This window comes from Crocuta crocuta, unplaced genomic scaffold (genome assembly GCF_008692635.1).
Source record: "Crocuta crocuta isolate KB4526 unplaced genomic scaffold, BGI_CrCroc_1.0 scaffold162, whole genome shotgun sequence".
In the NCBI taxonomy this organism is placed as follows: Eukaryota; Metazoa; Chordata; class Mammalia; order Carnivora; family Hyaenidae; genus Crocuta; species Crocuta crocuta.
In genome coordinates, this window is record NW_027529433.1 from 8584587 (window position 1) to 8610357 (window position 25771).

The following is a 25771-nucleotide window of genomic DNA, read 5'->3' on the forward strand; positions in this document are numbered from 1 at the left end:
ATACAGGTCTCAAAAAAGACAAGCCCCCAACTCATTAAGTTCCTGTCTCTAAAACTAAAAGAAACAGTTTACACAATTTGGGTGAAACTCTTTACTGTAATGTGGACATCTTACTGAAAGAAAAATACGTGTCTCCCTATCAGAAGGCAAGAGCCTACTGAGAATGTGCTCAGTGACTAAATGAGAAATTTAACATATTCTGACCATGCCCTGAATAAAAGGTGTCGCTATCATGAAGAAGACAGAAAACAATGACTTAAATGGGTTTTATAAATAGAAAAGATGAAGAGAGACTAGTTTTCAACACCTACTCAATGTTGCCCCCCAGACAAGGTGACCTAGCTAGCTCAGCTGAGTGTTTCACCTGGTCTGACAGTAGATACCTAGAGAAAACATGGCATCCCTAAGGCAGCATGTGCAGGCACCCTTTACCTCATGAGGATGTTCTCAAAACTAAAATCAGCACTATCCATGGTCATCCTCATAATTAGAGCAACACATATGAATCTTTACTCATCTGCCAAATCCAGTACTAACTGCTTTCAAAACATCATCTCATTTAATACCACAACCACCTTTGAGGTAGGTGTTTTAGTCTCATCCCCATTTGACAAACAAGGGAAGTGAGGCAGGGAGTGCTGAGCCAACTTATGCAGGTCACACAGTTAGATAGGAGACTGATCCAGGCAGTTCTTAACCTCTCGCAGCCAAGTCCTTGGAGAGAATGAACACTGGCAAAGCCGACATGCTCTTTCTTTGAGACCAAGATATGCCTCATCCTCTATGTACTTGTGGATCGATCCTGCTAGGTTGCAATGACTTTTACAAGGTCCTTCATAACATTTAGGGCTTTCCATCGTTTCCTAATTTTCTGATCTTTATTCTCCATTTCCTTAATTACACCTTCAGGGTGCTGTGAAACTCACATGTTAACACCCAGCACCAGACTCCTCCTTTGTCTGAGGCAAGATGACACAGCTTTGTCAACCATCCAAATCATCAAAATTGCTCCTTGCAGGTCACACACCTTTGTCAACCGTCCAATGCATCAAAGCTGTAACCTTCAAGACGCACCTGGTGGCTCAATCAGTTTAGTGTCTGACTCTTAATTTTGGCTCAGGTCATGATTCCAGGGTCATGGGATCCAGCCCCGCATCAGTCTCCACAGTGAGTGTAGAGCCTGCTTAAGATTCTTTCTCTCTCTCCCTCTGCCCCTCTTACCTGCTCATTCTCCCACCTCTCTAAAATTTAAAAAGAAAAAAAAAAAGACAGAAGGATAAAGCTTTTCCTTTGAAATGCAAGATAAATGATGGAAAGAGCAATGACAGAAAACATGATTTGCAGAACACACTTAGCCCAGAAGAACTGGGCAGCTCACTAATGAATCTCATCAGGATTCCCAATAGAATCCTTCTGCTCCTCAGCGAGAACATTCAGTACCACATGTTCCTTGCTAGATGCGTATTCTCTGCGGTTAGACTCTTCTTTAGCGTTCAGAACAAAAGAAAAAAAACAGTAACCTTTCAACTTGTCTTACGTCTACATGATAATATCAAAGAGGGCTTTGTTTAATTATTTTCCACAAGGATCTATTTCCAACATTGTATCATTTAAAACCACATTTTAATGTTTTCAATAATAGATTTATCTATCACACCTGAGTTTAAAGAAAAATTGAGTTTTCACTTTGTACAGCTAAGAAATTGGTTCAAGATCTGGAGAAGCACCACAAAAGGAAGCCACCAGTTGTGACCCAGGATTCAATGAGCCACTAGTCCAACCATTTCTTCACTACATTTTGATAAAAGCAGTAATTAAGAATGAGCAGTCTTTCCAACAGACAAGAAGGGTTCTATCTTGTTCTACATGTTTACTAACGGAGACATAGATGTCCCTGTCGAATATACAAATGGCAGGAGCAAAGTTGGTAGCATCGGTTATTACAAGTCAAGACTCAAAAAGAACAAGGCCAACACTAACCAGATCAATTTCCCAACTATGAATGCAAGTATCGCACTTAAAACTCAGCAGCATGACCGAAGATGGAAGAACACCGTGGATGTGGAAAGGACCTAGAGATCTGGGGAGGCAGTGACCTCGGGACAATCGACAGTGTGACTCAGCTGCCACATCAAGCTAAGACTACCTGAGGCCACAGGACAGGGTCCAGAAGAGGAAGAAAATGGTTCCATTGTCCTCTGCTTTAAGCAAAGCCTACTGGGGTTTTCTGCTTAATTAGAACCATCAGGGTGATAACAGCCATCAAACCTACATCACAGGAGCTTTGGGAGTTTACTCCGGCAAAGGGAACACTTAATGGGAAGACGTAAAAGCTGTGCTCAAACTTTTGAAGAATTATGGACAAGAAAGGGCACAGTACCTACACAATGTCTCTCCTACACTGGAGAGAATTACTAGAGAGAGATTTTTAGACAATAAAAAATTTGTAATAATTACAACTGTCCAAATATGGACTCTTCTCATGATGGGGTGAAGAGTGTTCTCTCCACCAACGTAATGAGAGTAGATGACCATCTGTTCCCATTGTCAGAGAGAAGTTCTATACGTAAGATTCCATGATAAGCGGTTCAAACTTGCATTAAATACATAGGACTTTTTCCTTTTGCTGATATGCAGAACGTCACAAAAGCATGAAGTAGAAGTGGTCACAAGTGCATTCTGTGCACTGCCCCCTAGTTCTGAGCAGAGAGACAGTCAGAATGATCCACAGAGAGCACTTTAAACTTCGCTTCATAAGTTTCTAAGAAAAGATCTCTCGGGGCACCTGGGTGGCTCAGTCAGTTAAGCATCCTGATCTCACGATTCGTGAGTTAGAGCCCTGTGTCGGGCTCTGTGCTGACAGCTAGCTCAGAGCCTGGAGCCTGTTCCAGATTCTGTGTCTCCCTTTCTCTGATTCTCCCCTGTTCATCCTGTCGCTGTCTCTCTCTTTCTCTCTCTCTCTCTCTCTTTCTCTCTCTCTTTCTCTCTCTTTCTCAGAAATAAATAAAACATAAGAAAAAATTTAAAAAAAAAAAAAGAAAAGATCTATCTTTTTTAGTACCCCCAGTCTTACTTAGCTTTTCAGGAAGTTCTCCCTGAGGTCCAATCTAAAGTCTTCCCTCTCTAATTATACCAATTAACATGGATAACAAAATGAGCTCTATAATGATCCTGACAGAAGAGTAGTTGACCTAAGAACATATACATTAAAGAAACATCTGCAAAGACAAAATGTGAAGCAATGAATTTTTAAAATGTTTCCAATATCTAAATGTCAAATGTCATTCAGAGCAGTTTTAAAAACCATTACAAGGCTGATTTACGCGCTTTCACTTTTGAGTGCAAACACAGACCTCCTTGTGTAAGAGCTCTGCTGGTCTTTTCAGATCGAGCTTTCTATCTCTATGCAGGAAGAATGGACTGAAGCTTAATGTGTTTAGATTAAAATCGCTCAGAACTGACGGGAAATGACACTTGAGCAGCAGGAATACAGGACAGCTTTAAAAGGTTAGTGACAACACTGAGTATTCAAAAATGCCTCGTTTGCTTAAAAGGTACCCAAGTACAAATTCCATACAAACTGTTGTTCTCTCTTTTCTTTAGGAACTAGACAAAGTCGCTAAACATAAAGCTGCCTTGAAACACCACTCAGCACAAACTTCTCGCCGGCCTTATTCCGAGCAGCTTACACTGTGCTTAGTAAATTTATCACATACTCTCTTGAAGTACTCCAGCAACAAACTAATTTGCCTACTAGTTAACCCATCAATTTTCCATTGAAACTCCTTACTTCCCAATTAACTGGAAGGCATGTACTAGATTCTTTTTAAGTGCTCGCCCAACAAAAATAAAACTAAAAGTGAACTCTCAATCAACTCTTTTAAAAGACACTGGTTTTTGTTAGGGCCATAGCTGGGCTCTGGAGAATATGTCCAAAACCAAGACAATGAACTGGTATCTATTTAACTGTAATTTTGTTGACAGGCTTGCTAGCCATACATTGAGAAAGGGAGTTCAGAGCCTGGGAGCTTCAAAGACTTCCTTTTCATTCTTGAGGCTGAACCATGCCCTCCTCTCTTGTGGCAGTGAGCTTTTCACTCTAACGAGAAGTGCACTGACAAACACACACACTTCCCGCTAGGTTTCAACCAGGAAGGATTTGGTCTTTGCAACTAAGCACGGTCCAGTGGGGGGAATAACTCACACTGCTCAAGTCTATCACTTTGATTACTAGATTAACAATGATTCTTGGAGGCTTTTTATTTTTCATGATTTTTTAAATTATTTTTTTCCTTTTTGTTTTCTTTTTTTAGAGAGAGCATGAGCAGAGGGAGAGAGAGAATCCCAAGCAGGATCCATACTCAGCACAGAGCCTAATGTGGGGCTTGCCTGATCCCATGACCCTGGGTTCAGGACCTGAGCCAAAATGAAGAGTCGATGCTAAACTGACTAAGCCACCCAAGTGCCCCTTAATGATTTCTTGAGAAATGTACAACTTGAAGTTGAGGCGTGGCAGAAGAAAGGGTTGCTAGACACCCAAAATAAAAGCCAAGTCTTTACACTCTTCTCAAATCCTTTTTGTACTCTTCTTCATTACCCGGCCAAATATTGTTAGCTATTCTTAAGAGAACAGGACGTGCCTACAGCTTTGCAAGCCAGGCATGCAAATGAATACACAGTCCCCCACCAATTACATCCTTAAGTTTTCCAAAATATCAACAAAAAAAGCTAACTCACAGACTATCTCTATACAGGGGCCTTACTTCAACCAGAAATGCAGACAGCATTTCTTAAAAACACAATAAAGACCTTTAGTTATTAGCTGGTTATTTAACCTACAATAAGCTCTAAACTTCATTTCACTTAAAAATAGTGCAGAGGAGCCTGGGTGGCTCAGAGAGGGTGTGTGCACGCTCCCTCGCTCAAAATAAACAAACTTTTTAAAAAAGAAAAAAATCATGCAAATTATTTTATGTGAGTGAAGAACAATTTTCTTACAGTCACTATCTAAATCATTGCTAATTGTTACCAAGTTCACCTAAGGGAAAAAGTGAAGCAGGGAGGACCAAAATTCTATTCATACCCATAAGCCTCAAACGTAAAGGTCACATCCACAGACAGGCAAGTGGTCATACTCATTCTAAGTGTTCCTCAATGAATTCATGTAATATAGGGCTGCATGAAGAGGATCCACTATGTGCAAACAGCTACAGGTGAGGAATTCGAGGTTCCTCTGTACCAAAACATATAATCTATCAATGCGTCATGATTAGGATATGCCCGTCACCAAGTTTACTTCTTGAGTACTGTGGAGTCATTCAAAATTATGATAAGTAATATTTAATAATATAGTAAAATGCTGTGAAAAATAGGTCACAAAGTAAGGAAATAAATATTTTTGTTCAAGTAACTATGCATATAACCTGATGAAAATGAAAGAGGAGATGAGGGTTTTGTTTGGTTTTACCTTCTTCATACTTTTTTGTATTTTTCAATATTTCTACAAGGACCATACATCATAGTTACAATTAAGAGAAAAATCATGAAATAAGTAAATTTAATAATCAGCCTTTAATAAACTTGTGACGCAGCAATCCTAGTCCTAGGTATTTATGCAGATATTGTTGTGAGCCTACAGGCACGTAAGAACTGTACAAATGCTCACAGTATCTCTATTCGTCATCACTGAAAAGTGGCAATACCTCAAATATCCTTCGACTGTGAATAAATCCATGGTAGCATCTCCACACGATGGAATACTACTCAGCACTACAAAGGAATGAACTACTGAGACATGCAACAAAAAATGAATGGATCTCTAATGTAGTACACTGAGTGGCAAAAGCCAGACTCAAAGGGCTACATGATTCACAGAATGTGATGCAAAAGGTGAAAATAAAGACTGGGAAAGGGGGGTGCACAGATTAATAGTTGCCCCAGACTGGCTCAACCAAGGGGCAGCACAGGGAATTTCGAGGATGATAAAAATTTTCTATACCTCTATATTTAGAGAACCAAATGGATTTGTCAGAACTAAGAAGTGTTTACCAGGAAGGATGAATTTTGCCATAAGCACATTATACCTAACTACACTTGACCAAAAACAAAACGAAAACAAGAACAACCCACGACTTGGAACTGAAAGCCTACTCATGTCCAGATTATATTCTGTTCGGTGTGATTCCTTCTCTAAAATGCACCGGTGTTTCTTCAAAAAGTTTTTAAAAATTATTTTAGTTTTTGTTATTTTAATAATTTTCACCTAGCAGGTGCATTCTGAAGGACTGGAACACAGAAAATGTCTAATAGGGGTGAGTGGAGTAAATAATGTTCAGGACACTCAGGCCCATGTGCACTATCCCTACAGACTCTGGCAAGGACACCTGTGTGGGCCACTGGACACAAGTCAAGGCACTCCCGAGCTGGAGAGAAGGTACTTAAAAGGAGGCGGGACAGCAGATATCATTTCCTTTTCTAATACTTGCAGGAGGTAACCAAATGCAAACTCCGAAATCCACTCCAGAGAAGCCAGGATTTGGTTGTAACTGAGCACTTCTAACCATCACGCCCATGCCAGAATCATTTCTAGACCGATGAGAGCATGACTAAGTAGTCACCAGGCCAGTTTGTGTTGCTCAGTTTGGGGCTTAAAATACCCTCCCCACCTCTGGATATTAGCAAAGCGCTTCTGAGAGGTGTCTGAAAAGACTTAGAATGGCTTATCCTCCTAAACGGATTTGGGAACAAGGAACTTTCTCCTGAGCTTAATAAGGGAACTGGTTTTCTGTTTTGTTTGATCTTTCCCTCCCCCACCATTTAGAAGAACATACGAATAAGCCCTGACTGATCCTTATCATGAGCTTAAAAGAGTATAATTAGACCAGAGATGTGAAAACCAGTTTTTATTAAGTAGGGAGTTCTTTTTCTCAAGATATATTCTTTTTCTCCAAATATAAGAGAATGACACCCATTTTCCTGGTCTATGAAGAAGATAAGGGAGTAAAATGACCTGGGATAGGTACAGAAATTATTACTGGACAACAATTACATTAAGCTCTTCCCTGAACACTTTGAAAATAACATAAAGCATTCCTAAACTATGTACTGAAATGTATCTCCTACTATATAAAAAATGGAGACTAACAAATTAATGTTCCTGAAAAAGACTATTTTGGCTAATGAGTAGATTATTGTTAAGGCCTTAACAGGACTGTTAAAACCACCAAAGAACAGTCTGGTCTAATGAGCACAGTTAGCCTTGTTTACATATAAACCTGTAGATGTGTGTGTGTACACACACACACACACACACACACACACACCATAATATTCATGGTCTCTGAATAGGTTTAACCATAAAACACCTGTCTGTTTTTTGTCAGAGCCTTTCTGGAACTTCAACATGTCAGGCGTGGCACTGTTATGTTAAATTAGGAATCAAATATCCAACACTAAATGAGTACAAGAAAATTCACACCCATTACTTTCACATCCTACTCATAGTGGGTTTTCCTAAAAAATAAAGCATTGTACATTTTGAAAAATATAAGGTGAGGTAAGAGACTCAGTGGTAACATGGAAACTCGCTTGGGCTGCAGGTCAAGAGAACTGGGCCACAGTGTTTTATTCATCCACTCCACACACTTATGGAGCCCTTCCAGTCTGATGGTCTCAGGGAATCCATTAAATAGCTGTGCAACTTTGGACACATCATTTATAATCTCTCTGAGCCTTTGAGAAGAAAAAAAAACCATACTTAGCACACTGGGTAAGTCATGGGAATTAGATAAAAGGTTTACGAAACAGGGAGCACAGTGTCTGGCATGCAGGGGATGTTCAAGAATATTAATTATCTCTCACCCTCTCTCCTTTCTGAAAAGCTTTTGTTACACACTCACAATGAATCTTTTTGCTTAGTCTACTAAACGGTCCAGCAGAGAAGCAAGCTTTTCTATCTCTGAGTCCACATGTGCCGGATAGATTTGTATGGTACTGCTTAATTATTTCTCAACGAGCAGTGAATACCTACAAAAGACCACACTTGATAGGCTTCTAGATATGATCAATAAACATTGACTATGTGTCTAGGTCTTCCACGTTAGGGCGGGGCACGCACGGGGCACATGACCGAACTGTTCCTAAGCCCTTTACACCAGAGGCATCTCAGACAAGGACTATACCAACAGATGGGACCAAGTTTCTGCAATAGTTTCCATGCAAAAGGCAAAGGTTTAACCACTGCTCCCTGGTTTAAAAACAAAACAAAACAAAAACACCATTAATAAAAGTAAATAAAGGCTTTAAATAGGGTATTTTCAAAATTAAAAGCAACCAGCCCAATAAGCCTAACTCAGGCTCATTTTATTTATTTATTTTTAATTTTTAATTTATTTCTGAGAGACAGAGACAGACAACGTGAGCAGGGGAGGGTCAGAGAGAGAGGGAGACACAGAATCTGAAGCAGGCTCCAGGTTCTGAGTTAGCTGTCAGCAGAGAGCCGGATGCGGGACTCGAACCACAAGCTGTGAGATCATGACCTGAGCTGAAGTCGGATGCCCAACTGACTGAGCCACTCAGGTGCCCCAATTCAGGCTCATTTTAGACAAAGGCCCCCACAGCACTCAAGCAGAGGTAGATTCTGGAGGAAAATAAACCCAAAGTCATTGACCAACACACCAAACCCACAGGTACTTTCAACACTTTAGGTTTTTCTCTTTCTGCACATTCAACAGGATCTAAGTAATGATTTTACTTTACTTCTCAAAGATTTCATCAACTCATTTTCTGGTTTCAACAACATAGGTTGGTATAAGCCATGACTCTGTAATTCAGTACAAGTGAAGGGCTGGAGAACAAATTCTTTGGCCAATGGATATCCACAAAGCCCCAAAGTATAAGCACATACTATTAAGAGTCTTCCTAGATCAGGAAGATGTGGTTTATCTATACAATGGAATACTAGTTGGTAATGAGAAAGAATGAAATCTGGCCATGTGTAGCAATGTGGATGGAACTTGAGAGTGTTATGCTGAGCAAAATAAGTCAGGCAGAGAAGGACAGATACCATGTGTTTGCACGTATAGGAGGATTAGGAGGAAGCTAATGGAGGACCATGGGTGAGAAGAAGGGGAAAAACAGTGGGGGAGAGGGAGGGAGGCAAACCATGAGAGACTCTTGAATGCTGAGAACAAACTGACGACTGATAGGGGTGGGGGCGAGAGGGTAAGTAGGGTGATGGGCATGGAGGATGGCACTTGTGGGGATGAGCACTGGCTGTTCTATGGAAACCAACTTGACAATAACTATTTAAAATAAATAAAAATTTAAAAAATTTAAAAAAATTTTTTAAAAAAAGAGTCTTCCTAGACACTGAGGCAGGAGACTGTCTCATGTCATACTCCGGGTCCCTATCCCCCCTGGAGCACTGTGGAGAACAGCCCCCGCAGAAGTCCCTTATTCTTCACAGCCCAAGGGAAAAAGCAAAAAGCAAAAGCAAAAACCCAAGATCCCACAGTCTCCTGCTCTCCAGGTTCTCAAAACAAAGACCTTAGTGAGAATTTAAGTAATGAAATGCTCTAATCTCTCTTTCTTTTTTTAAGAGCTTCAACCACAATCTAGGCAGAGATTACAGGGAGAGATAATAGTAAAAATAAGCCACTCATCACATAAGCTAAAGTGTAGATCCCAAATCTGGGTGCACTTCAGAATAACATAGGAAACCTTATAAAATCAGCTCCAAACTGAAATATGCTGTAATCTCTATTTTAAAGCTAATGATTAAGGAGTTCAAGCCTCTTGTTTGGAGGAAATTGGAGAACTATCACATTTTGTATAAAGCTGCTATTTTCAAAGGCATGCGCCTTTCAAATTCCACCAAAGGTTTTTCAAATCCTAAGATGGTCAGCAAAATGACAAAGTATATGTGTGTTTAATTTTGGCATAGGTAGCATTTTCTTTTCCTTGGATATCCACTTTGAGATATGTATGTGCCATTTATAAAAAGAAGCTAGTGAGAAGGAAGAAGGAAGAATAATTAATAGAGCTGGAAGATCTGGACCCAGCACCTCAGTTAGCCTGTGACCCTGGTTCACACTTTTAAGACTTAGAGGAGGACATTTCCCCTCAAGGTCTGTTAGTGCATCCACTCCCAATTCGTCAGATTTTACCATTCAACCCATCATTCACCCTCTTCCTCTTGCATTTCAACTGGTGGCCTTAATGAGATTATTAACATGTTCAAGTCCAATGCCATTTTAGAGTCAAATTCTTCCTTCATCTTGTAAGCTCTCGCTCCTTCCTGTGATGGTCAAGGTCTGCAGCCCTGTCTTCCTTTCTAACACACTGCAATCCAGCCGATATGCTACCGTACCTCCAACTGGTAGATAAAAGACCCACCGACATCTCCAATCTTATGTAACCTCTCTGCTAACTTGTATGACCCATTTTTTGAACCTCTCCCCTCCTCTGCCTTCCAATGCATCACGTGTTCTTGCTCTACCCTCTTGTAACCCCCTTAGTTTACTCTGCTCTTTTCATTGATTAATACAACCAAAAATAAAAATATGTTTCCGCCAGGGACCATGTGCCCTATCTACTCAAGTAGTCATTTACTCCTCTCTGTAAAATATAATGGTTACTAAATGATCTCTATAATCTAAAGTGACAACTAAAAAAGGCTGTTTTTATTATTTTCAATGTTCATGCTTACTACTGAAGGCAACTGTCAGACTCAAAATATTTTGACATAAATTAACTCATTTGTCTTTTAGAACAACACATTCTTAGTTTGACCCATTTGCCTCTGAGGTAGATGTTCCAACAGGCAGAATCAATATGAGAGCCTACAGCTGTCCACTCTCCTGCAATACATCTTTCCTGTCACCTGGTGGTCTGTAGCTTTTCTTCAATGACACCTGGCAAGGAGTCCTATCTAGGACATTAATCCTCAGTTAATGCTTGGTTCGTATGTAAGAATATAATTTGCCTTGTTATTGACGTTTTCATTATCAAGGCACAACACAGTACTTTGTTTCTAGGAACACGTACCCACAATGCATGTGATACATGTGTTTTCCAACTTGCAAGGAAAGAGTTACTTAGTCAATGATACCTCATATGACAAGTATGACAAGGGTAATGTTTTGATAGTGATTTCTCCACCACCCTCAGCGTTCACGCATGCGCACGCACACGCGCACGTACACACACACACACACACACACACTGTTTAAGTACCTCATCTTTCTCTTGTTAGACTGAAGTCTTGCAGCTATGGAAGCTTGTACTGAGGAGATAGGATATCTTAGCACTGTGACAGCAAAAAACAAAAGAGAACAATCTGCTTCTGACATTGAAAACATGATTCTACATCAAGACAATGGCCTGGAAAAGTCAGCTTTATCAAGAACAGAGCTTGAAATATTCAAATTGTAGTGTCTTCCACTGAAAACAAAGCTGCTTCTTATTAAGACTAGGGATTATGCCTGCTGCTGATTAGGGAAGGAACCTCCAATAGGGTAAAGCCTAAAACTCACTCCCTCTGGGATCAGGGGACTACAAGGAGACACGGGCGGTCAAACATGTACACTCTGATCTCCCTTCTGATTTTTGACCCTAACAAAGAAAAGGTGTTGGATAAGTTACAGGACATTTCAAGAGCAAGAGTAACATTTGACCCACTGTATAGCCAATTTAAGTTCTAGTATGGTGTGGATGAAACCAGAAGATACTGTGTACTCCTGAGAAGGATGGAGAAAGAAGTGAATCAAGAGGCAGTAGGCCTGGCTAGACAAAAGATAACCCACAGCAGAGATTTACAATGATGAGGTCCTAGGCCACACACGGAATCGAGGAGGTAATAGATCTGTAGAGGTCCAGAAGAGTGTTAGCAAGTGCTGAGAGATGGAGTCAAGGTCAGCTGAGGACCACAACTGGGGCTTGACATGGCTCAAAGAGACATCCCACAACCTACATAGGCACAGATACCAGCCAGACACCCAGAGACAGAAAAGGTCATTGAGAACGGGCAGGAAGGCAGAGGATGCCCAATCCCCACTCTGTTCCCCAGATCTGCACAAGGTACCCTAGAAAGGAATGGAGGAGGCCACATAGCTGAGAAATTGAAAAATTAATCTAAATAAGTGAGTAGAGAAAACCTAAAGCAACTGTTTCTTTCTCTCATTGCATGAGACTACATACACGGGAGTGGACTCCTTTTGTGTTCTACTGCCCAGCGGAGAGGGCATCGGGAAGACACACATTTCTTAGAAATAAGTTAAGAAACAATATTTCTTCTGTATATTCGAATATAGTGTGAGGAAATCTAAACTCTTCCTAACTCGTATATTGAAACTTTTCATTTTAATTCATATGATTTTTAGTCTAACAACAGCATTTCCATGACCCATAACAATAGTTCTTTGCTGCTCTAGTTAACAATAAACTTCACAGGCTAACATATGATCATTATGATTTATCTTTCATCTACTGTATCTCATGCCCAGAAAGCTAAGAGCTCTCTTCTGATTTAAATTTTCAGCATCCAGGGCAATGCCTCATATACAGTTAGCACTCACATTTTTACTTTCCTTACCAAAAGCAATAGTGAATAAACATTCACCGATGCATAAAAACATGACCACTTTTTGGGGCACCTGAGTGGCTCAGTCAGTCAAGCGTCCAACTTTGGCCCAGGTCATGATCTCACTGTTTGTGGGTTCGAGCCCAGCATCAGGCTCTGTGCTGACAGCTCAGAGCCTGGAGCCTGCTTCAGATTCTGTGTCTCCCTCTCTCTTCTCCTCCCCCGCTCATGCTCTGTCTCTTCTCTCTCAAAAATAAATATTTTAAAAAGTTAAAAAGAAAAAAAACATGACCACTTTCTACATTATCAGTGATGTGGTTATAATGGACACAACCTAAGTTACTGTCATCATTCCAGTTTTCTCAAATACCATTTAGATATTCTAATAAAGAGATTTCCCAAAAAGGGGAAGGCAGAAACCCAGAGAGGCAGCTACAGGAAAGAGAGCAGGGAGATTAAACACAATATGAAGAGGACAAGATTAAGAGAACAGTAGGGAAATAAGTTGGACAATCCAACTGACATGAGCAGCTTAATAGGCAAATTCCCAGAAAATCAGTCAGGTGACCAAGAAAGGACAGGAGGAGGAGGGTCCAAACACCTCAGGCTGAGAAGATGCTCAACACCACTAATAACCAGGGAAATGCAAATCAAAACTCCAATGAGATAGCCCCTCATACCTGTCAGAATGGCTAAAATCAAAAACACAAGAAAGAACCAGTGTGGGCGAGGATGTGGAGAAAAAGGAACCCTCATGCACTGTTGATGGGAATGCAAACTGGTGTAGCTACTGCTTAAAAACAGTATGAAGGTTCCTCAAAAAATTAATAACAGTTGCCATATGATCCAGTAATCTCACTATGGGGTATTAACCCAAAGAATACAAAAACACTAATTCCAAAGATATATGCACCCAATGATTATTACAACATCATTTACAATAGTCAAAATATGGAAGCAATCCAAGTGTCCATCCATAAATGAATGGGTAAAGACAATGTGGTAGATACATATATACAATAAAATCTTACTCAGACATAAAAAAAAAAAAAAAAAGAATGAAATCTGTGCTCGGTGTAGTGACTACTTAGAGATGGGCCTTGCAGATTTGACCTTTCATCTTCTGGACCTAAGGCCACTACCACAACCATGTTAAGCCAGATTCTTGGTCAGGCCAAGTAGCATCTGAGCTTGATCCCTCTCTTCATATTTACTGGAGCAGGGGGTACCGGAGCTGCTTTATGCCTTACACCTGGGCACTGCTCAATCCTGATATCAATTGGGACAGCAAGAATAGCCCAGAACCCTAGAACAAACTGGGTCCCAATGAACAATACAAGTTCTACTCGGTGAACATAGATTACATACAGCAAACTGAAGAAGGAAAAGTCCAGACTTCTAAATGAAATGTTTCACAATAAAGCTACTTAGAGTGAAGGTCTTCCAGAAGCCATCTGTACAATTTTCTCCTTATCCAGGATATACCTCCCCTCTAAATGCATGAAATCATGATGTATTGTGTTGGGGGTTATACTGAATAACACATATCAGAAACTAAGTGAAGTTAAGTGAAGTAACTCCACCAAAGAAAAACAAATATGGCATTTCACTCATATGTGAAATTTAAGACGCAAAACAAATGAAGAAAAAAGAGACAAAAAACAGACTCTTGAGCACTGAGAACAAACAGAGGACTACCAGAGGGGAGATGGGTAGGGGAACAGGTGAAAAAGGTGAAAGGGATTAAGAGCACACACTTATCGGGGTGAGCACCAAGTAATGCATAGAACTTTGAATCACTCTATTGTACACCTGAAACTAATATAACATTAATTTTTACTAGAATTAAATAAAGTAGGGCTTCTTAAGGATGCAAACGAATCAAACATACCCAATAATTTCTATTGTAATGTCACAAGAGGCCTGCACTTCCAAAGTTGAGTAGAACTATAAACTATGAATGTGTGCAGCCCCATTATATTCATTTACACAAACTACCTGAGCTTTTATTTGCTTGGGTCAATTTTTCAGGGTTTGTTTGTTTGTTCTTTAGGGGTTTTTTCTTGCACTTCATTCTGCATCCTCTGACTCCATAAATGCTCTAGATTCACCAACTGTTCAAATAAAGAACATCCTGTAAGTAAGTAATCAGGTTAACTCATAACAGCAGCAGTACACTTTTTACAGTGGGAAACCTTTAGAAATTCAGAGCACAGAAAGTATAGAGTATCTTTCAGTAATGAGATCTACATCCTCAAAATCAACGTTGTAATTATTCACAAAGCCTTAGAATTGAGATTTTCCCCCCTAGTACTAAGAAATATTAAATATTTAAAGACCAACTAACTTAGCTGAAACAGACATTTTTCTCTAAGCCAGAAAACAGCCCTTCAAATGACCTTCTAATGAAACCATGATGGGACTATGGATAGTGTTGTAAAACATGTGTTCCGGACAAGTTTAAAGAGTCTAAGAACCTGCGACTTCTGGGGTTGGCCAGTTAGGAGAGCCATGGTGTTTCCACAACAAACTGAATTAAAACAAAAGCAGGCCCCCGATCACAATCCCTGGCCAGGGTGGTCTTTGAGGCGAGAGAGCTGTCCAGCAGCACGGGGTAAACAGGACACCATGTCCAGGTTTTTCTATCAGCAATAAGTATCACCATCCCCCAACTAGGCTCAACCAAAATAAGCACAAGCAAAATCCAGATCACCACAGGTTGGATGACCATGTAGACTCGTACCACAAGTAACATGAGCAAGAACAACACTGGATCTCAAAACAGGCCCCAAGCACTCAGTACACTGACAGAGCAACTATACTCAGAACTGTCATAATTCTCAAGACTTGTCATCAAAGGAAAGAAAGCAACAATTCTCACCTGAGAGGTAGAACTGTTTAGGTGAGGACATTAAGGGGTCACAGGTGCCTGATTCACCACAGCTGGTCATAAAAAGCCCTCATCTTGATACTATTTAACTTCTTAAGGCCAGATGAATTGAACTATTAGTCTTCATTCCAAAATAAGCCTATAGAAGAAGATATCCTCCTCCCTCTTTGTAATAAATGAAGCTGTTAACACCTCAGCTTTGTTAGCCCATCTATGGGATTCTGGCAGCTGATACTATCCAAACACATCAAGAGGAAGCTCTGATTAGTACATGTCACCACTCAGTTACGGGATGGGGTAAGATTTCTTTTCAATGCCAAATGACAAATTCATTGTTCAATAAATGTTCAAGACAAATGACACCTTGGTAATTTTACTTGAAAACCCAAGGCATCACTCGAAAGAGACCAGCTTTAGGACATCCGTTAATAGCTCACAACACAAGTCAATAGCATATTGAGATACTAGCACTCTGTCCTGAAGGTACATGGAATCTACTACCTAACACTTAATACTTTAGATGTGCTGTGGCCCACAGATAAAAGTTTTGCAGCAAATAAAGGTTTTAAAATAACAGAAGTAAGCTTTGAGGTATTGTGGACAGTTTGCCTTCTCAGTTGTACTTGGTTTTGTTTTTGTCTGAATGACATCCAAACCTCTTCCCATTTTTAGAGAATCATCCATTGTTTGAGTCTTGATGGCAGGCAAGACCCTACCTCACAATACAGAAATGGACATTTCCTCTGCTCGTCTTTGGCAGTCATATGACCCAGGCTCAGCCCATCATGTCCCATTTGAGATTCTAGAGTTGGGGTGAGTGTTATCAAGATCCGGAGGTCGGAGAGATTATTCAGGGAATCAGCAGGGGTGACTGCAAAGGGAATCAGCCACACAGTTCAATAGCAGCAGCAGCAGCAGCAGCAGCGCCACCACCACCACCACCACCACCACCACCACCACCAAACCCAGACTCCACTGGCAACAGGACAAGACTCTGATTTGGCTCCTTGCTCTTTTGAGTTTGGGTTTCCAACAGTCTTCTCACCACTTCCTATTTTGCCTAAATCAGAATACTGTAGGGGCGCCTGGGTGGGTCAGTCAGTTAGGGGTCTGACCAGCTCAGGTCATGATCTCGCGGTTCTTGGGTTCAAGCCCCACGTTGGCTGTGTTGACAGCTCAGAGCCTGGAGCCTGGTTCGGATTCTGTGTCTACCTCTCTCTCTGCCCCTCCCCTACTTGTGTTCTCTCTCTCTCAAAAATAAAAATTTTTTTAAAAAATCAAGAGTACCATAGCCTGACACACACAATGGAAGAAGTGTTTTCACAAGAGTGGTAAGAAATGAATTCACTTCATGAACAAGCATTCACTTTGGATAAGGAAATGTTAGTAAATATTATCAGGGATCTCATTATTTTCTGTCTCAGCTAAATATTTTTGTATCTTGTATTTACTTTCTCAATACTAACCTGTTAGGCAGAGAATGTTCAGATAAAATCTCTTCATTCACGAAACTAATCTACAACAACAGTCCCAATAGCATTCATGCAAACAACTGGGAGGAGGCACAAAACGGTGCTGGACAATGTTCTCTGTCTTGATGTGGGTGATGATGATACAAACATGTGTTTGTAAAAACTCACTCTGTATACTCTTAAGATCTGTGCATCAGATTCCATGTGGTTTATCTAAATATTACAGGTACATAAACACAGAGACAGGGGCACCTGGGTGACTCAGGCGATTAAGCACCTGACTCTTGGTTTCAGCTCAGATCATGATCTCACAGTTTGTAGGATTAAGTCTTGGGTCTGGATCTACACTCACAGTGCAAAGCCTGCTTGGGACTCTCCTTCTCACCTTCCCCAGCCCATGCTCTCCCTTTCAAAATAAATAAATAAACTTAAAAAAAAACAAAACACAGAGAGATATCTATGGCCCAAAAGTTATGCTGATGTAGATACATCATATTGATGATAAAACAAAGAATGTCCTCAAAATAAGCTTTTGTACATACTATCCCCTTTGACCTTGGACCTCCCTGGGCATTCCTTTCTGACAATGGAAGAATTACTCCTGGACACACTTCAATGCCCAATAATCCTCCTCAGTGCCTCTCAGAAAAAGACACAGCTAGTTCTTGTGTTTTTCTTCACACCTTCAACATGTTAATCAAAAATCTCCATTGTGTTCTAAGTGAGAAAGCTCAAGTCTTGCTGAAGTCTTGCCCACTCTATCACAATTCCCAAACTTAGAAGCTGACTTTGTTTCTCTTCAAGTCCTGCCCCCGTGCTTTCCTTTCTCATCAAGTGATAGTGATCCTATCCACTATCTGGTTCAAGAGACAATGATAATTAACTATATGCTAGTCAATGATGCAGGCACTTTACAAGTACTTACTCCCCTCATTCTATAAATGAGAACCAAGACCCAGGGAAGTTAAATTACTTCCTTGATGTTAAAATACTAACCCAGGTCCATCTCACCAGGAGGTCCGCCTGTATCTCCCAGCTCAAGCCGCTTACTAGATCTAAAATCTACTTTATTCTCAGCCTTCTCCTTTCTTTCATTTTCCCTGGTGAGGAAATGATGACATAAATTTTTCTTTAAGGACATCCATTTGCAATTTCAAATTTGCACATGCGCACACACACTTACTCAAGGCAAAACAAATAATACCAAACAGAGGAAGGAATATCAACCCAGAATCTGCATACATTACTACCCTGTATTCCTTCAGAATAAGAACCACAAATATTTGATTTATCATGAAAATGTCTTTGGCCATTCCCAAGCTACAGAATTCCATCTTACAAATATAAGAAGTATTCAGAATGACCAAACCTTTGGATGACTTTCTCCCTCCTTCAAAAATACCATCATGGCTCCCTCTCCTCCAAACTTCTGAGTGGTGATGATGTTCACAAACATGACAATATCACATCTCAACTAGTTCTACTAGAAGCTTCTATTTATTACAAAATCTAAGCCAACAGGCCTAGAAAGACACCAGTGACTCAAATTCCTCTTCTTCTGCTCTGACCCTACCACTTCCTGGCCCCAAATCAACCTTCACCTGTCCCAAGAGGCTAAGGTAAAGGGGATCAGCAAGAAAACTATGGCATCTATGACTTGACACTTAGCCTGTGGCAATACTACATTAATAGGTTGGAGGGATGGGGTCAATGAAAGCAAAGAATTTTACAAAGCAATTATGAGGAAAGAGAAAAAGAGCAAGAGAGGTCCTGGGAGAATGGCTGGATGCATTTGAGAGTACGCTGGAAGTGACCCCCTAGAATTTGCCTGTGCATTCGGTGTCACCCATCTGGCCCCTGGGAAATACAGACACTTAAAAAACCCTTTGTAGGAAGGCTTAAGAATTTTTTTCATAATAACTGCCTCATCAAATATGGCATTTGCACAAAAATTTGTATTTCACATAGTTACTTTATCTTTTTAGGACTGTTGCACCTCTCCCATTTGCAAGTAAAAGTGGAATGAGATATTTGGGTAAACCACAATAAACAGTGACCAAAGGAACCCCTCCCAACAAATGTTCACTCTATGTCTATTTCAATAATCCTACTCCTTAAATCAGTGAAGTAGTAAACTCCAGTTTCAGAACAATGTTTACATTACCCCTAAAATGTATTTCCTTCCATTTTTCTGCCAAGAGGGAATGAAAGAAGGGCAATTCATGAACTAGGTTAAGAGCCTGGAATGCAAGTAGTGGGAATATGTCTCAGTTCTGCTAGTCTAATGAGGACTTTTCTATTGTTCTGTGTATAATAGAAGCATGTGGACAATTTCAAGGGAGAAGTTCACTGAACTTTGTGCCTGTTCCAAATACTTTTTGCCCATTTCCTTCTACTAGTTAACATGCATGCAAAACTCTATGCAAATTGAGCCCAGGCTCGCTGGAACTTTCAGACCGTGCCCTTTGGCACAGCTTCAGCAGCAAGATATATATTGGCACTAGCTCTGGGTACATTGTGGGCATCAAGTCACATATGGGTGAGAAGGAAGTGTCCATCTCACCGAGAAGCAGAGAAAAAATGAACAAGAATCAAGAGATTTTCACTGGTACTTCAGTCAAAAAGGTAGACTATTTGTAATTTCACAGTATTTTTTTAATTCATTTTATATGAACCGAAAGATTTCCTAGTCCACATATGTGGTATCTTTCTTCAGGCGAGAAAGGAATTCCATTACTCCCAAATACTGACAAAGGCATTACAAGAAAAAAAAAACTACAGGCTAGCGTTCCTCATGAACATAAAAACAAAACCCAACAAATGTTAGGAAATTAAATCCAGCAATACATAAAAAGGATAACACATCACAACCAAGTGAGGTTTATCTCAACGCAAGACTGGTTCAATATTCAAATATCAATATAATTCACCGTGGTAACAGACTACAGAAGAAAAATACTTTTTGAACAATTATTGAGATCAGGTTTAACAAAGTTCAACAATCATTGATAATAATAACACTTCAGTGATAAAGAACAAACTATGTTGGACACAAACACTATCCCCTAGCTGGCAAATTTATAGTTTCACAGAAGTACAGTTTAGCAATTACAAAAGCACTAAGTTAGAACAAAGGAGTAAACAAACATGTGTAGTTAAAAACAGCCAAGTTTCTGACTGTCAAAGACAAGAGCTATAATCAAAGGGTGAATACTAGAACAAACTTCACAGTCCTGGACTGGAGTCATAGATATGAAGTCATGTTTATTTTCATATATACAGACAGGTAAACATAAAAACATAGTTACGTTTGTATAACGGATTAGTGTACACATTTCCAAGCTCTGTTCACTGTGTCCACTGATGAAGTGTGGAAGCAGTGACACTCCAGTGGCAATGAGCACACCTAATGCCCTGATCTTGGTTTCTATATCCCATAGTCCAATAAAAAAGGAACAAGGCTCCTTGGAGAAATGGCTCAGTCAGGAAAATGCAAAAGCAACCTGAAGCATCTTGTGATACTAAAAAAGAAGTTCCCAACAACAAAAACAAACAGAAGCATTTCAAAAGATGGAGGAGTCAATCTGAAAGAGCTCTCAGTGTCTAAAGCTGAAATAACTTGAGTAAATAATACTATTTGGTTATAACCCAAAGAATAAAACAAATACTGTGGTATCCATATGTTATGGGCTTCCTTACCTAAGAATGCCAATCAATATGGAATAGAACGAACAAGAAATAAAACAAGTGGCTATTCAAACACCACAGTAATAATTTCCATAGGAGGTCCATGAATGAATGATAAAATTGGTGGGCAAGTTAAGGACAACCAGGATGCTGAAAGGCCTCCGAGCCATTCTTATGTGTATGCAGTCTGTGCAGCTGCACAGTGTTCCATGCTCAGAAGGGCTCACAGTTTGGTTTCTTCTATGCTGCTTCCATCCAGAAATTTTTTTATTAATTTTGAACATGGGGTCCCACATTTTCACTTTCTTTTGGACCCTACAAATTATGTAGTTGGTTTTGGTAATCACCTAAAATTCTCTCCCATAAAACATGTATGAATTACTGTACTAATTTCAACAGTGATTCACTTTTAACAAGTAGAGTATGGAATAAGAAAAAATACTAACTTTACTAGGGAGAAACCTGTTAGACACTGCCCTGACCAAGTGATCAAAATTGACATGAGCTGTAATTAGACATATTGCTATAGGTACCTGATACCATGCAGTAAGAGAGGTACTTCCCCTCAGTGATATCCTTCCCAAAAATCTAAAATCTTAGTCTAATCATAAGAAAACATCACAAAAACTAAATTGAAGGACACTCTCCAAGTATCTGACCACTATTCCTCCTAACTGTCAAGGGCACAAAAACAACACAGAGAAACTGGGTCCTGGAAGAGAAAAAGGACAAGAGTGGGGAAAACCGAAATGCCAAGTTAGTTCTGCAGTGTAGTTAATGCTCTTGTACTGATCCATTTCTGATATTTGTACCACAGTTATTTAAGAGGTTAACATTACAGAAAACACAGTGAAATATATGCAAACACTCAATTCTTCAGTCTAAAAATATGGCCAAATAAAAAGTTTTTACAAAGTAAAAATGGGGGGGGGGAATTTTACAGACTTCGATTACAGTGTGCTCCATAAATGGGCTACCATATAAAATGAAAACTTCTAAGAGGTGAAATAACCAGAATCAGGATGCTCTAACTTGGTCACTCATTCTATGACCTGGATAAGACCCACTCCGTTCTGGCAGAGGAGTAAGCACACCCTAAATAAGGTGGTAGGGCCAGATGTCTGTTAGAACCTCAGCACTAGGCAGGATCACAAAGTAGATCTATAAAAACAATGCTCATACCTATGGTTACTGGCACTGAAAAACAAAGCATGAGCCAGCATTATTGTTCTATGAAATAAACAAACACAACAACAAAAACATTTTAACCAACAACCATCCCAGACAATGGAAGGTGCGATAGAAACTCCCAAGCTACTTATAACCCATCAGCGGAATTACCACTGCTAGCAAATTAGGGCAGTCATTCTCACAGATGCACTAGGATCTTCATAATTATTGAGTAAATTTAACTTCCCCAAAGTGAAAGTTGATTGGGTAATTAGTTTCTCAGTTGTCTTCTAGTCCTATCATTTTAGTGTTTTAGTTTACTTCCAGCCAGTAGGGGATTACTCACCAACTTCTATGTTCCAGAAATACACACAACCTTTTCATACTAGAAAATATAAAAATTCATGTCTTTGATATAATGCTTGTCTTGTTTCAATTTTGTTTAGAGAACAGTGGATGGATTTCTTTGGTTAATAGAGTCACTCATGGGAGACATAATAAAAATTCATGTAAGCTTTTCTTTTTAAACTTTTTTCGAAGTACATGAGCTTGCCCCTGCATACTGTTAAGGCATGCTTAAATTGAACATAGGGCTCTATTCCACAACACGTATGTTAGTAATTCACATCTACCTATCTAGAACTTCCCAACTTCTGTTTAGATTCAGTACTAAATGACAGTCTGTATGCCTGTCCTTTGGAACTGCCAAGCCAACCTACTCCGTGAAGCCCTTCTTCTCTTCCTGCACTGAGAAAGGAAAGCCATTTTCTGCACAGAGTCAGCAGTAATATTGCTCCCCACACTGGGTAGCCAACGCATAGCCACTTTACTTGTACCGACTACTTCTTCCTTTTACACTTCACATATGTACACTATCACCATTAACCCAAGAATAAATCACCCCCAAGACATTCCAACCTCTCAATTTGCCTCTCTCTCTGATCTCAGGAAGCTACCAGATGGGACCACAAGGGGCCAAGGCTGAGAGGAATGCTAACTTGAAGGTCCAACGCTGGCGAAGGGCCCACGCACAGTAGGGCATGTGATGCTATAACTCTGGGGGACAAGACGAGGAACCACACATTCCAAGAACTGGGGGTCTATGGAGGAGTCAGACCCAGAAAGACACCAATCTGAAAACACCTCTAGTTACTTAAGAGTCTTTTGAGTTCACGGTAAGAGCATACATTACTCATACATATCCTCATATAATCCTATTTGCTGACCTTAAGAAGCAGGATCAGCAGAAAAGAAAGGGAGAGAAAGGGAGAGGTGCGAAGAGGATACTTATCAACAAAGTTATTTGGCCTCCACAGCCCCATCCACCACCTTGACTTCCTGTAAGTAACCACATATAGGAGAAGGTGGATATTAGCTAAACCAATTGCAGTCATCACTGCACTATATGTGTATGATGCTGTACACTTTATGTAGATCAATTATTTCTCAATAAAACCTGAGGGAAAAGAGGACAGCAATGCAACATACAGACACAGATACAAAGAATTTGGAACTACCATATACTGTCAATGCAAAGGTAATGTGGTACAGACACACTGGAAGACAGTTTGGCAGTTCCTTTAAAAGCTAAAACAGATATTTAGCATATAATCCAGCAATCACACTGCTGGACGTTCATCCCAGAGAAATGAAAATAATGCCCACACAAAGATCTATATACAATTATTCACAGCAGACTTATAGTAGCCAACACTTGGAAGCACCCAGCACGGCCTATATTATGGGCATGGTTGAAGAAACTGAATACCACATACCACAGAATACTATCCATCAACAAAGAAGGAGGAACTGCTGACACACACACCAGTTGGGATGGATCATAAGCACATTAGGCTGAATGAAAAAACCCAAAAGCACAAGATCACGAGCTTTATCACTCCACTCACTTAACTCCTGGAGACTTCCAGGAGTTAGACTTCCAGGAGTTAGAGATGGGGGATCAGAGTGGGGGGGTGGAATTTCCTTGATGGGAGGTTGAAGATATTTTCAATTATCTGCCATCAAAAATGCTTCAAGAACTATTCTGCATTCTCATCAGGACCACATGCAGTTTAATGAATGCCCCTCCCAGTCATTCCAGCTTCCACTGAAAGCACAATGGCATACACCCACGGAAATTCCACCACCAACTTGTCATACACCAACTTATACCTACCACAATTTAGCCTTTCTTTTTTTTTTAACTAGTTTTTCCTGAGGGAAAGCTTACTATTAAGTTCAGTCAGTGGTCTTGACACGGTACCCTTTATTTTCATCTTTAATCCTCTACCAATTATATTTTTAAAATTCAAGAACACATAAAGATGTATAGAGGGCTGTCACTTAAAACAAATGTAGTACATGAAAATCTGACCTCAAACTCAGAATTTAGCATCATTATCAAAAGTCGTCACCACTGGGTTTTGTTCAGGAGTATACTCTTCTGCTAATATGATTCTGTTGACATGTAACTTTCCCAAAACACCATTACTACTGTATTCTTTGTTAAGTAATGAAGGTGTAAATAATCTTAAAGTCACAATAAAAAAAGTAAACAACTGCAGTATTATGAAAGCCAATGTTGGATTTCATATTAAAAAAAAGTCCTACAACTCATGTTTATACCACTAATCCTTGGGATAATGTTTTTTTATTCTAATTCATGTCAGGTGTTTTCACTTTCTGACCAAAATATGCACTACTGCTTTCACATACGATTTTATGAAGAGATTAAATGACAAATATGTGATTCCTGTTTAACCTACAAATATTCTTAACCTAATTTATGAATGGCCAAGTACATTTAAAACAGATTTAATAAAACTATCATTAAAGCATTAATCTGAACATCTGTGCTGACAATGAGTACTTCACTAGTCTCATTTTTTGTGGGGATACATGGCTACCAAGAAGGGAATACAAGGATTATCTGTTCTCGAGGGAATACAAGAAGTTGTTTCCTCTTTCTATAAAGTCACATTTAATAACTACAACCATATTCTAACTGGCAAATGCTTTTATCACATGCTTAAATGAATTTAGTCTCACTAACCTACGTTTTTTAATTCTCTCCCATGCTCCCCATGTCCCACACCCCATATGACCCCAGACCAGCCCTCATCTTTTTGTTGCTCCCAAACCTGGTCATTTCAAATTCTAAGCTGGCACTGAAGTTTTCAGAAATTTTTAAAGATGATAAACTTTTAGTCTTTGCCATGGTCTACCCTGCCAACTGTTTCTAAATTATTTAATGAGATTTCCCCCTAAATCTCTCTCTCTAGAGGTTCCCCTCCTGTTAACTCATCTTCAAAAAAGTAAAGGTAAAAGACAAGTCCCTAGTAAAACAAGGAACCTTGGTCACCATGTACCGCCCAAGAGTTCCCACATCAATGCTACCTGCTCCAGAAAGAGAGGTGTCACTGTTACTCTAAACAGAGCTCCAGGGAAGGAACGGAGGTTGCTGATTCTGCCCTCTATAGTTGCACGATCTGTCACAAGAGGCAGGTATTCTTCTCTTCTGCCCTTACAAGAAAATGTCTGCAGAATGAAGTATGAGAACACAGAGAATGAATGTAACCACCACATAATGTGACACAGTGAGAGAGAGGCAAATGACCTGAGTTTCAATGCCCTGGTCATTCTCACTCAAGGCATAATCTACACCGGCAGTTGCCCTCCGAAGCTACCGGAGCCCTCTCTTCCATTCACGGGGTTCTGACAAGTCCATGAGCCCTCTCAGACCACACCCTCTGCTTGGGCCATTCTTGTTCTACCAGTCTGCTGGCAACATCCGCTTCCCCTTTTGAATCCAGGTCCTCTGAGAAGTGTTCCCTGAGCCCCTCTGGCGGTTTCAGAAGCATCCCCAGCCTATCTTCGCCCAACCAATACTCACTATTCGCACCCCAGGATTACTCCGCCTCCCTACTAATGAAGTGTTGGGGGCAGGGCAGCCTGCCCCTTCCATGTTTGTAT

At 40.1% G+C, this 25771-nt stretch overlaps 1 protein-coding gene and 1 pseudogene across 3 annotated transcripts in view; one reads left to right on the forward strand and one right to left on the reverse strand.

Moving 5' to 3' along the window:
- The window catches only part of ARHGEF28 (Rho guanine nucleotide exchange factor 28), a 285499-nt gene that overhangs the window by 202332 nt on the left and 57396 nt on the right, over positions 1–25771 (reverse strand). The window lies entirely within an intron of this gene.
- On the forward strand, positions 13730–14011 carry LOC144228047 (cytochrome c oxidase subunit NDUFA4 pseudogene; annotated as a pseudogene).